This window comes from Belonocnema kinseyi, chromosome 7 (genome assembly GCF_010883055.1).
Source record: "Belonocnema kinseyi isolate 2016_QV_RU_SX_M_011 chromosome 7, B_treatae_v1, whole genome shotgun sequence".
Lineage (NCBI taxonomy): Eukaryota > Metazoa > Arthropoda > Insecta > Hymenoptera > Cynipidae > Belonocnema > Belonocnema kinseyi.
The window spans coordinates 71,909,188-71,923,903 of record NC_046663.1 but is presented as its reverse complement, the minus strand read 5'-3'; the positions used below and the strand labels follow the sequence as shown (position 1 = coordinate 71,923,903).

General features: G+C 27.3%; 1 long non-coding RNA gene across 1 annotated transcript; it reads left to right on the top strand.

The window, feature by feature from the left end:
• Nucleotides 1–7,778: 7,778 nt before the first annotated feature.
• LOC117177397 lies at nt 7,779–9,823 on the top strand. Its single transcript, XR_004467693.1, has 3 exons — nt 7,779–7,896; nt 9,278–9,559; nt 9,639–9,823. It is a non-coding gene; the product is annotated as an uncharacterized LOC117177397 (long non-coding RNA).
• Nucleotides 9,824–14,716: the final 4,893 nt, after the last annotated feature.

Here is a 14,716-nt window from a genome sequence, read left to right as displayed (position 1 = left end):
GGGGGGGGGGGGAGGTTGAACCTCCTAAACACCTCCCCTGGATCCGCCAATGTGGATGATCCATATATGGAAAAATTTTCGTTTGACAAAAAAGCGGCTTGGCGCCGGCAGGCCTTAACAGAAAGTTCCCTGGCGACGCATTAATGTTTTTTTAAACAGTACGTTGCTTTTATTAAAAATTTTGAATATTAAAAATCTAATATTTTCCCATTTGCAGTAACTTCCTCGCATACGAGCTCTGAATGTACAAAACTTTTTAAAACTGAAAATAGGATATGTGGTCACATAATTGAAAGAAAATCGGATTCGGATCAAAATTCGGATTCTTGCAAAAATAATCTTATACTCAATCTAAATTTCAAGTGGTTTCACTACAAGTAAGAATTTCATCCTTTAATTAAAAATATTTAAATTATAAGTGTCTGTCGGAGATAGAAAAAAGAACAATAGCTTTTGTTAATGAAATTCCTTTAATATTTTAGGCCATATTGTGAACAAAAACTTGAAAAACGATCAAAACGTGACCAAGTGAGATAACATAATTTTAATTGTATTATTACTCAAAATCTCATTAAAATTCTAAAAATCTCAAATAAAAATAATTGTCACAAATAGTTTAAATTGGAATTCCTTAATTTTCCAGGCAAGTTCTAAAAACAAGGGTCGAAAAAAAGCCAACTTATCGAACGATTTGGTAACGTATTATTTGTTTCTATCTTGGTTTCTGCATATATAAAAATTTTGGTAAATTTGAAAATGCTCTCAATTCTCCATATAAGGATTAATTAAAAGTAAAGTTCAAAAGCATGAAAAGGAAACTATTTATTATTTTTGTTAAAGATATGAAATCATTTAAGATTCAGAGATTTAGAATTTTTCAATTTTGTTTTAGATTGGTGAGGCAGTGTTAATGGGGAGTTAGAAGAACTTTTGGAAAAAACTGTGTCTATGATAGATAATTAAGCTATGGAATATTATTAAATTTGTATCACTACGTTTTTTAATTTTAACTAGTTCATTGGATAAGTAGTTTAAGTTGTAAATGCAAATTAATACATGTTATTATTTTTCTATTCGATTTCTGTAGTGATTTTTTCTGTAAGAAACTCATAAAATAAAACTATCAGTAACTTTTATTTATTTTTCACTACACTAGAACGGTTATTTTTCGTAACATTTTTCGAACATTTAGAGTTTTTATTGCTATACATTTTTTAATAAAAGTAGTAATAACGAAATATCTCGAAAATTTCGAAATTATTGTTGTTAAAAACCTAATTGGCTTGTCATTGCATGAAGTCAATTAATATACTAAATTAAATTTACAAATAATCCATTTTAGTAAGAAAATCATAAAAAAAATTATGCGAATTGAGAAGCATTTGTACTTTCTAATACTCTCACGCGGTTAAAGTAATCTAATAAATTATTTAAAATATTATACACGTTTTGTGTTAATGATTTTTACTGCGAATTAGTATTTAAAAAACAAGAATCTTAATATAAAATCATAAAGTTTCGAAGAATACTTAAAATTCCTAAACAATTTAGGTTTTTTTGAAAATAGTTTTAAGTTTAGCGTTTGACACCAAAAATGGGTATTTTTAATACAAAATTATTAGTTTTGACAGATTACGAATTTTGTAACAAATTTACGTTTTTCGGTTTTGTTAGTATTTTTTACCGAAAATGTACATTTTAAGACAAAAATCGTTAGATTTGAATGATTCGTAATTTTTGAACAATTTTAGGTTACGATAGTGTTTTTCACCGAAAATTGTTTTTTTGGAACAAAAATTATTATCAATTATTACATTATAAATATTAAATTATAAATATATTGAATTTTCAACAAAATAGTCTCAACTAGAAAGATGAAATATTGGCTAAGAAGTAAGAATATTACTTTTCTAAAAAAAGACGAATTTTGAACAAAAGGCATGGGTTTTATACCAAATAAAGGACCTATAAATCCGTTTTCACCAAATGATTGATTCATACAAAAAGAAGACCAATTTTCTACAAAATAATTGAATTCTGGAACAAATAGATGCATTTTTTATGTAGAAGATTAATTTTCTACTAAAGAAGAAGAATTTTCAACAAATTAGTTACATTTTCTAATTGAATGTTTAATCTTGCAAAAAAAAAAATGAATGAATTCTGAACTAAAAATATAATAGTCTATTAATTATGTTCGCGTTAAGGCCATGTGATAAGTGGGTCACGTGATCAGATTCCTATCATACCGCGCCTTTTTTCATTTCCCAACTTATCACACGAAACGCCACATCGAGTTGAAAATTTGGCATACTAAACAAGAAGCACTAAGAATGGTGGGTCTGGCCCTAAATTAAATTAGTATAATTATGAAAAAATTTTTTTGTTGTAAGTAATTTTTTTTGCTTTCTTCATAATTATTAAAATTTAGGACCAGACCCACCTTTCTTAGTGCTCTACTTATTTATTATCCCAAATCTTCAACTCGATGTGGCGCTTGACAGCTGGTCATTTTTCCGATTGTTCAAGTGACCAAAAATTAAAATAGCGAATATCAGGTTACCGAAATTTATTTTGAGGGAAACTAATTTGCGGAATAAAACATGTATAATGCGTAATCAAATTGATTGAAGGGGCTATTTTAATTTTCGGTCACTTGAACCATCGGAAAAATGACAGTCTGTCGTGGCGCTTCGTGTGAAAATAAGTTGGGAAATAAAAAAAGTGACGGTAAGGTAGGAATCTGGACACGTAACCCACTCGTCACATGGCCTTTAAGGTGAAAAATGAGAAAAATGAAAGTTTCAGGAAAACAAGCGGAAAAGAAATTGAAAAAAAAGCGGAAACAGGTGAATAGGGGAAAGGGCGGGAATAGGCCTGAATTATATAAGTTATTTTAAAGAAAAAACATCGCGATTAAAAGAAGCTAAAAGAAGTTAGCGTATATTTCGTCTAAGACTGTGATTGTTAACTGGAAAACGTGAAATCGGCTGGGATTTCTAATGTACCTGCTGAAAACCCCTAGAAAACGTCAGGTATTTTTTCTAAATCATTTAATTAATTTCATTAATCATTTTAGTAAAGAATTACTTTTTTTAAAATTTTTTCCAGTTGATTTATCATTTTAGTTCAAGATTCGTCATTTTAGTTGAACATTCATGATTTTGAATATATAACTATTTGTTCGAAAATTAGTGGCTTTCAATAATTTTAGTTGAAAATTCATCTTTTTGGTTTACAATGAAACTAATTAGTTGAAAGAAAACTCATTTGCCAAAAACTCTTTTATTTTTGGTTTAAATTTCGTCATCTGCATTTTTTAAGGTTGAACATTGAAGTTTTATGGGGTCCCAAAAACCCCCATAAGTGAAAAACTAGGTTTTCCGAGTTTTCAGCGCTAATTATTATTTTCTTGCGGTTATTAAAAATCAAATTGTTTCTAATATGTAAAATACTGCTTTATTTTGATAATTTGTTGTTGACATAAATTCTTCAAACAATTTATTATTGTTTTTAGTAATAATTAATGTTAACAACCGTAATTGCTTGAACAATTTATAACTATTGTTAATAAAATTATTTTATAATAATTATAGAAAATTGCGATTGTTTCTGGAATTTTTAACTTGTCCATTTTTCATTTGAAGTGAGTTAATAATAAATTCAACTTAACAAAAATAATTGTATGGAAAAATTATCAATTTTTAGAGCTATCTTCTTCTATAATAACACTAATATATTAGAGATAATCATAATTTAAATAATATTTTGCTATTTTGTGAATATGTTTTTCTAAAATAAGATATATTTGTAAAATTGATGTCTGACTTTAATTCTTTTCTTACTAGAGATGAAAGTCAGAAACAATATTTACTACAAATGGGAACAGTGTACCGGAAGCACTATCATAACTGCAATAAGTCTTCCTTGACCCGTGAACTGTTATAATAATCAATTAATTATTTGTTTGATGTCTTTGAAATTTTTATACATATATGTATGTAATTTCCGACGAGAAGTATTTTCTCCAAGGAATGGAGGGGGATTTTAAAATATGTGCAATTCAAAAATTTTCTTTTACGCTTTGCAATAAACTACTTTTTATAATAAAAACAAAACTTTTACAAGTGGTTCACAGGCTTAGTCCTTCCACCTACTCCTAATTATTCCAATCTTTGTTTTCAACTCTTCTGTAAGACAGATTCTTTGTTTAAATTATTTTTTTTAACATTGGAAAAGAGCAACAATAATTCACTTAAAAAATGCAATACTATTTAAATAGTGATTGTTGTTGAAGTTCACGTATTATTTGTTTATAAGTAAAAAGTCAAAGCAAAGCTAAATATTTTAGAGAAAAGAAACTTTCTAGCAATACACTTAAGAGAAAATAGTTATAAAAAATAAGCAATTACTTAAATAAGCATCTTTGTTAACTTCCATTATTTATTACTTTTTTAAGTAAGAAGTGATTAAAAAGTTAAAAATGTCAGAAGAAACTTCAACTATTTAGCATTAATAAAGGAGAATATAGTTATAAACAATAATGATTTATTATAATAATGATTTTCGCTAAATTGAATTAATTATTAACTGACTCAAAGTAAAAAGTGGACTATTCTTTTGTAAGTTTCAGAAAACACCAGAAGTTTCTAGCATTATTCAAATTGAATATTATTAGAAAAAATAATTCATTGCTTAAGGAATTTAATTTTCATAACATTAGTGAACATTTGACGTTACTCAAATTAAAAATTGGGCAAAATGTGAAAAATTAAAAAAAAACACACACAATTTTCTAGCATTATTCTAAGATAATTTTATTAAAAAATAATACTAAATTGTTTTAATAATTATATTCGTTAACATTCATCAATTATTATCTTACTTTTATTGAAAATTTGACAAAAAGTGAAAAGTTTTGAAAAAACCATGACTTTCTACATCTATTCTAAGAGAAAATTGCTAAGACAATATTAAAATTGTTTGAAGAATTTACGTCAACATCCAATTATAAAAATAACGCAGTATTTTGCGTATTAGAAACATTATATCAAACTATGCAAGATACAAAAAGGATGAAATGACCAAAATTGTTGCTACCTCAACTGGGGGGGGGGGCACCCAAGAGGTTGGGTGGGTGGGGTGTGGGTTTGAGTGAGATGGACTGGAAAATGTAGATTTTACTGAGAATAATACTAAATAATTCATGATTTTAAGTAAAAATGTAGAAAAAGCGTTTTTTTAAATAAGAAAATAGCCTGAAGCTACCCCGGTGACGGAGGGAGTGTGCGTCCCTGATAAAAAGTAGCATTAAAAATAATTGAATTAAATTATTTTTTAAACCATGTTTAAAAAGAGGCAAAACATGTTCACCCAAAAAGTATCTACAAATTTATCATTAATAAATTTTTGATAGGGCGTATAGTTTTTGTTTGAATCGTAAAAAATAAGGTTGAAATAAAAAATTACATTTTTTGAAAACGGGACATGGTATGTACAAAAATTAATTAACAAAAAAATGTTCGTAAAACATAAGATTAAAAATAAAAATAAAATTTTTGTCCAAACGACGCAAGAGACGAAAAAAAATGAAAAGACAGAACTTGTTCGACCAAGAAAGGTCTACTGGTTTTGTCATAAATTCTTGTTATGAAAATATATTAAAAGTAAAATAATTAAGTTTTTGGAAAAATGACACAAGCTACAATAGCATTTTATGTTATATAATTTTTCGCCTAAATTATATCTACAAATTTGCTCAGAACCACTTTACGCTAGGATGAGTATTTTTGGTTTATATTGACAAAAATAAAATTGAAAGTAAACAAATTCATTTTATGAAAAAACGGCACAACAAACGACCAATGATCGTCCCATTCAAATTTCCAAACTAATGTAATTCGAAACAATTTATCTTCTAACGCTTTCAATTCAAAATTAAATAAGTTTACAACAATTTTAGTTTGAAATTATTTAATTTTTAATGTTTTTGATAAAAAGAAAATTAAATTTATAACACTTGTTATAACTCGAATTTATCGAATTAAAAATTCTTGAAGTCTGCACTCGTCTAATTTTTAATATTTAAGTATTGTATTTGAATAAGTGAAAAAGGCAAAACAATTTATTGGGGGAAACCCCAGAGGAATAACCCAAAGCAGTAAAAAAAATAATATCCGCAGAACTTAAGACCTCTGTATTTCATTTTACAATGTACATATGCTTCAGTTTTGGAAAAAGTGAAGGACGTTTTATTGCGGGGAAACCCAAAGGCAGTAAATCAAATGATTTTTTTTATAGCCTGATATTTTTATATAGCATGTGTTATTTTATCCAAAAAAATTAAGAAAGCCAGTTTATTATGCGGAAATAAACCAGAGACAGTAAATGAAAGGATTAAAGGATTAACATGAAGGCAAGGGCTAAGCCAAATTGAACTACACTCTACACTTACAGGACTACAAGTATGTCCGTCCTGACATATCTGGGGCAATAAATTAATAAAAGGACCCTCTGGGACTCAAAGAAATATTCCCTAAGTCTTTACGCTAATCGGGATTATTCTAATTGTTCCCTTTATCTTTAATTTTTACAGAGTGGTCGTTTTAATCGATGAAAAAAATTGCCAGTCACTTTTTTGAATTAAAAAAATTTTTAATTGAAGTTAAAAACATTTTTTATTCCTAATTTCTTAATCAGGGTAGCTGCAAAACTTATTTAAAAAAAATTATTTCAATTGATGAATTAAACAAAAACTAACAACATTTTTTTTTATATTTTAAAATCTCTTTAAATCTTTGAAATCCTACGAAATCCCTCTCTTCTGGTGAATAAATTATTTGAAATCCATTAAAATATTATGAAATCGAATATATCCTGAAATCCGAAATCCTTGAATTAATTTTTTGTTTAAATACATTAAAATATTTGAAATACTTTGGAATAACATCGAATTATTAAAATCTATGAAAACTACACTAGAAAATTTCAACTCCGTTAAAATATTTTCAACTGCTTTTATATTAAAAAAAATATTTTAAACTCTTCGAAATACTTTAAAATTATTAAAATTAATTAAAAATTACTTAGAATCTTTTTAAATGCCATAAAATCTTTTACAATTCTGGAAACATCTAGAAATATTTCTGGTGAATAAATTAATACTTTAAAATACCCTAAAAATGTTAAATAACCTTTAAAATCTTCAAATCCTTCAAAATTAAAAAATCTAAACTCTATAAAACTCTTCTAAGTACTTTCAAGTTATTAAAATGAATTTAAAATTCCTTCAAATCTTTTTAAATAGCCTAAAATCTTACAAATTTGTGGAAATATCTTGAAATATTTGTAAATATTTGAAACCGTACGTCACGAAATCCCTCTCTTCTGGTGAATAAATTAATTAATTAAAATACCCTAAAATATTCAAAATTCTTTAAAATCCTTTGAAATCCCTTGAAATTTTTTAAAATATTCAAATTGGAATCTATAGCTATTTTAGACTATTTCAAAATTTCTTCGAGCATTTTTTTTCAAAAATTAAAAATTTTATGTACGGCTATTCGTAGTACACGGAAACTCGAATAATTTATCTTCGTGACTTTGTTCAATAAAAACAAAATTGTCAACCAACGCACGATACGAAAAAAAGTCATGTGTTCAAAATATTAACCAAACAGAATCAGCGATGCCAACGCCGCTGAATGTAAATAAATGGAAGCACTTTCAAGGACAGAAAAAGTCTTCTACTCATCTTGCTACTTGCTGTTTCCTCGTTACTGTGTTTGCTGTGTGACCGCAGCACAAATAGAAAAAGTTCAATCAAAACAGATACTAAATCCCATAAATATTTCTTCTTAAAATTTTCAAGAATGAAAACTACCAGTACTGATGTGGGTATGTTTAAATACAATTTTTGTAACATTTAATGAGACATAAAAAAAACACGCAATTTGTGACGTCAGCTAGCAACATGTCTGCATGCCGAGGGCTAAACAGTAATACTATTTGCATGGGACGGAACATATTTTTAATAACTTGGAAAAAAAATATTTTTTACAATAAGCTTACTTGAATATTATTTTATATTTTTTAAAAGCTATTCGAATAAATAATAAAATTATGACAAAAAATATTGATTTTATTATTTAATGGAATATCTTAAAAAAAAATGTTGCAACATTTAATTAAAACATTGAAAGTTGTATAATTTTCAAAACGTTCGAAAGTTTTAGAATGTATTAATATCAATTTCAAATGCTTTAAATTCCTGACACTTCAAGTAGAAATATTATTTGAATTTTCAGCAAAATAGATGAATTTTTAAGCAAATATTTGAATATTCAACAAAAAATATTAATTCTCAGTTCCTTATTTTCAGGTAAATAATAATAGTTTAAACAATTTAAATGAAGAAAATCACAATTTGAATTTTTTTTTACATTATAGTCTTCTTCTGATTTCGTTAAATTGTGCATTTGTTCATTAAATTCGTTTAAACAATTAAACATTTTTACCGGAAAATCAAGGAATGCCGAAAATCGTTACTGAAAATCAATTTTTAGTCCATTCCATGAAAACTCGAAAGCCTGTCAATTCAATAACAGCTAAAAAATTAATTGATTAAATTTGATAATTATGTTATCAAATTAGCTAATATGTAATAATTCGTAGTTAAATATTACTTGAATGTATATTTGCAAATTGTGTGTTTCTCCAGAAAGAATTTTTGCTTAATAATTTGTTTATAACAAATAAAGATTCCTGAGTTAAAACAATTTTGAGCAATTGCAAACAGTTTGAACAAAACATTCGACTTGAATTTTCGAGAGTATCTATTTTTGTCGCGATCGAAAAACTTTAATATTTCTTTGTTCAAAAAATCAAAGAATATACATTATTGCTAGCTCGTGGACAACTTGAGGACACTTTAAATACTATATTTATTGATTTAGCTTATAATTTCAGTATAAATCTTTTGTAAAAAAACAACAATAAAAAATTGTTACATAATAAAAATAAAAATTAATATTTCGATATTATTTTGTTTATTTGATTAAATTTGTACGTTTTCGGCGTGACTTTTTATATAAGCTTTTTGCCCTCCCATCAATATTAACCGAGATAAAAATTTCAAAGCGTGTTCCATTAAAAAAAAAAATTATTTAAAAACCTTTTGACATCAATATTTATTACCCCAATCACTATAAAATAAAAATCGATTATCCTGTTGCCTTTCACATGGAATGTCCCTAATATAAATTTATTCTTTCGACAGATCAAATTGTCCAAGAAATTCGCAAGTTAAAGACTGAGAATATCAGAATTAAAATGTTATTCACGGAATATAAACTACAGGTGAAACAATGCCTTTCTGAAAGGGAAGAATTAATAAAAAATTACATCAGTGAAAATTTAGACACGCTAGAGAAGATTAAAATAGGAAAAAAAAATTTAAGCAAAAGCGATCAGAATCTGAAAAAAATGATGGAAACAAAAATATATCTTCTTAAAAAAAACAAAGAGAATGTTAGCTGCTGAGAAAAACGAAAATCATGCGGTAAAAAAAGCGAATTTTTAATTATTTATTCAAAGAATAAGAACAATTTCCATGTTTTTGTTGCAATTTTTATTTTTAGGAGATGTCTGATTCTGAGAAATCAAAGAGCCCAAGTCCCATTGAAGAAAACCGAAGCCCAAAATAGAGCCGAAACTTAAATCTAGATCGCTTAAAGTGAAAAAATGTATATTTTGAGAAGAAAAATTGAACTTCAATTACAAACTGATTAATTCTTGGAAAAATACATTTATAAAACAATAAATAATATTTATTTATTTTTCTATATTAAAACTTCAAAAAGAGTAGGAAACATCGACTAGCAATCAGAGCCGTAACTAGCCTTTTCTGTACCTGGTACCAATAAATGACAAATGCCCGACTCGCACTATGCCCTGCTAAGGTTACCCCCACTATTTCGTCCAGCGCGTTACCCCTCGATTGCTTTTTCGCGCCTGGGATTATATTTACTGCTGGCATACCTGAAACATTTTAACTGGACATTGGAAACAGAAATCGTAAATTTCATTTTCTGGATTCCCCAAAATGAAATGAAGCTGTTGTCCATTTTGGTTCCATTTTAGAAGTTTCCCATGCAGTTTATAACTCTAAAACTCGAAGATTACAAAAAAAATCTTTTATAAAAATGTAATTGTTTTAACTTTATTTGTGTAATATTCGTCTTTTCGGTTAGAAAATTATATATATTTTGAAGGAATTTTGACGTTTTTAAATGATTTTTAAACGATTTTTAAACTTTTCAGATAATAACAAAATATACTCAAGATTTCTGTGAAAATGTTTAATGATTTTACATTTAAAAAAAAATTTCAGAATATTTAACAGGATTTCAAAACAAATTATGATGTATAAATAACGATTGAACAATGATTGATTTGTGGTAACTCAAAATAAAAAGGATTTAACTTCTAATTTAAAAAGTGTTCATTAAAAGAAATTTTAATCTTTTAAGTTGTAATGCATTTCACTAGAAATTGCTGAAAATGATATACTTAAAAAAATCCCAGATTGGTTGTTTCGTTGTTTAATTTAAAGCATTGCAACTAATAGCGTGGATTTTTTTTTTTGATCATTCGATCTGTAGAATTTATGAAAATTAGAATTTATTAGTTCACAACAATTATTGTGTTTGTTGACATGATTTAATTATAACCTCATTAGAATTTGAAGTGGAAAATATTAGAAAACACTTCGAGCTTCTTCACTACTTTACAGAAAGCTTATATTTTAATTAAAAAAGCAAATAACTTCTTGGTTGAAGATTCGCCTGCTTTGAGTGAGGATTTAACTTTTTTTATTTATTAAAAATTGATTCTTTTTTATTCTATTCAACTGCTTTTGATTTAAATTAACCATATTTTCTTGCTTAAAATATCGACTATTATATTTGTCGTTGAGAACTCATCTTTTTTAGTTGAAAATTACACTGCCTCTTAAAAAATTAAACTACTTTGTTGATTAATAAAAAACAGTAAGATTTGAACACACTCCATCGTCTAACGTTATTATTAAATGACATATAGGGGGGGGGGGGGGGGCAATAAACCGGATCATAAAAAGAGGAATTTTCAGTTAAAAAAATAAATTATCATAAAATATCGTAAAATAGAACAATTTATATTTTCATAAACAAGTACATGAATAAATTAGAAATTTTATAAAATCAAGTACAACGAATTCGTTCATTCCATTCAAATAGCTTGAGATTGAGTTGAATGTTTCAGTTAGTTAGAAATGATAATAAAAATGTATTAATAAATATTTTTTGGAACAATTTATAATAGTTAAGTATTGATCATAAAATATTCCAGGAATTTTTACAGAGTGAATCTTAGCACGCAGTGCTATTATTCATTCTCATTTTAATTTAGAAACCGAATTTTTTCTACTCATACTGCCCAAAAATTCGTATTTGTTTATAAAATATTTCGTTACAAACACTATTTACAAGAATGTTTATTCTTAACGTTTTAATTATTTTTGCGATTAAACGTAATTCTTATATTAATATGTACATTGAATGAAACTAGTGCCAGTTGTACAATATTTTGACATTCAAAGTAATAAGGTTCATGATTTTTAAACGGAAAACGTTAAAAAAAGTGAATAATATGTAAGATAGTAACATTAGCCAATTTTTTAATTAGTGCCGTGTAAATTTTATAAATTTGAAATTCTGTGTGTGTGAAACTCAATTTCTTTATAATCTTTATATGGTAAAAATTATTTTATTTAAAATTAAAAGCATTAATAGTTCCATCAACTTAAATTCATAGAAAATGTTCTCCCACGCAAATTATTGGAGATTGATACATAAGAAATTGCAGTTAAATTTCGCTTTTAAAACGTTAAAAATTGTAAAATTTGCGAAGTTTTCAATTTCCAGTTTAAAGGTCTTCAAAACATGATAAATTTTAATTATAAGCTTTCCAAATTAGAGTAATATATAGAACTTCTATGAATGAGCATTGCGAATACAAGGGGATTATAAATGCAATGGATAGTAATTTCAAAATCTCAGGTATGCTCGCCTCTAATCCGATGCGATATATACTGGGTAGAGGCAAGTAAGGGTAGCAATGGTAGAGGTACACTTAAGCAGGTATCAGTGCGAGTCAGGCTATGACACAATAGATAATTTGCCTCTTCCCCCTATAAAAAAAAAGAAAATGACACCGCTGGAAAATATTTGAAAAAATTCAACGTTGAAATGGCAAGCCTCGGACTCATTTTATAATTCGAATAGTATCAATGGTAAAATAAAATTTGAGAAACAGTACAACTGGGTTTATCTTTAAATATTTTGTTATGAAATTTACAGAAAATATCATATGACACTAGAACGTTGCATTTGGTTTACATAATTTTTCTTATTATAGCAAGAAAATTCCAGAAAAATTCAATATTAATTGTCTTCGAAAACCGTTGTATTTTAAACACGAAAAGATGTATTTTCAACCAATAAAGATGATTTTGAAACCAAATAATTGAATTTTAAAGGAACAAATAAATTAATTTGAGACCAAAAAATTGCATTTACAACCAAGTAGTTTAACTTTCCAATAAAAGAGAGGAGTTTTTAACCAAATACAGTAGACTCTACGACACTTCTCTCTAAGACACTTCTCGATTTCCGATTCCCCCTTCGTTCGCTCGCCCTCACTCCTTGCCTCATTTCACCCACAAACATGCACTCCGAACAAGGCAACATACTTTTTGTTCTGTCAAACTGTTTACCAAATACCTTAACCTATATTGTGAAACTTTTTTAAATAGAATGTCAATGGAGCCGCCAACATAAATACGTAAAAAAAGTGAATGGCTCACTGCTGGAACATTTGAAAACGAAATTTTCGGAAGTTTAACTTGATAAAATTACTCATTTGGAATCCTGAAATTTTCATATATTCTCGTTTTCGAAAAAGTGCTAAAAAAATTTCAAACTTAGCGTCGGTAATTAATCTTGAAATTTCAGACATTTACTTTCTGATATTAGCAATTATATTCTTCAAGATCCAATTAGATTGCAATGTCAAAATTTTAATTATGAATTTCGCGTATTTGACAAAGCTTTACGGCGCTTGAGAGCATTTGAATTCGCGCGCGCGTCACGTGGCTCTCGCGTATCGCAGGAGAGAGGGTATTCTGACACTTCGTGTTCGCTTCCCCTACAGCTCCGAAAACAAAAAGTGCCGTAGAGTCTACTGTAGTCGAATCTTCAAGCAAAAAAAAAACAAATTTTTTTAGAGAACAGTTGAATTTTCAAAAAAAGAAATTCTACAAAAAAATTTTCAGTTCATCAAGTGGGAATTTGAAATCTAAAAGACGAACTTTCAACAAATCATTTTGATCTTACAAAAAATGCATATTTAACTAGGAAAATATTTTACTTTCAAAAAGAAAAACAATCGAATTTAATAAAAAGATTAATTCTCAACAAAATTCGTAATAGTTGATATTTCAATCGAAAAATATTTTTATTTTTAATGGAAAGCAGTTGAAATGATCAAAATAAGCCGAATTTTGAAGAAAACAATTAAATCCTTAACCAAAACGTAATAATTTTTAACTGAAAAGATATGAACTCTCTAGAAAACACTTGATTTATCAATCCGAAAATTTGAATTTTTAACCAAAAACTTCATGTTCAACCAACAAAGATGAAATTTCAACAAAAAACTTGATTTTTTTAGCCATAAAATTTTTTTTAATAAGGAAGATTACTTTTCTATCAAAGTAGACAAATTCACAACAAAAAACATTAATAATCTGACAAACAAAGAAACGAATTGTTAACAAAATAATTCCATTTTTAACAAATAAAATAAATTTAAAAAAAATTAAACTTTCTACAAAATTGTTGAATTTTCAACTAAACACGATCCATATAGGTACCCAGAAATAAAATAGTTAAATTTTCAGTTAAGAAAATTAATTTTTAATCAAGAAAAAAATCTGAGTCTGAACAAAATATTTAATTTTTGAACCAAGTATTAGAATTTTGAAACAAAATATATAAGAGTAAAATTTTTAATTGAAAATAATTAACTTTCAATAAAAAATATATGGACTTTCTTATTTGATTCCATTAATTCTGTTAGAACAAAGAGGAATTCTTTAAAAAGGAGTAATGAGGGTATTAGGGGAAATAGAGTGAAGTCTGTATATAGATCTCATTGTAAAATAAAATCACTAATTTTAATTTCTTGAAGCATTGCGTGAAACTATGGACGTGAGGAAACTAGACATTTTATGTGTGCCTGAAACAAAGAAAAAGGGATGCAAAACCAAAGACATAAAAAACGGCTTGTCGAAAGGCGGATTTGAAATATGGTCAGGAGTAGACTGTGAATCACATGGTAAACGAGGAGTAGGTCTGATTTTGAATGAAAGAGCAAAGTAGCATCTCGGAGACCATGGTTTCGTACCTCCCAGACTGCTGTGGGCTAGAATGAAAGTAGGAATCAGAAGACTATTTATCATAGCATGCTACGCGCCGGTTGATAGTGATCTCAGAGAAGTAAAAGACGCCTTCTTGGACACTTTAAATGACACAATAAACATTTGCGAACATGGGGAAAGAATAATTCTACTAGGAGACATGAACGGTTGGGTAGGCATCCAAAATCAGAATACAGA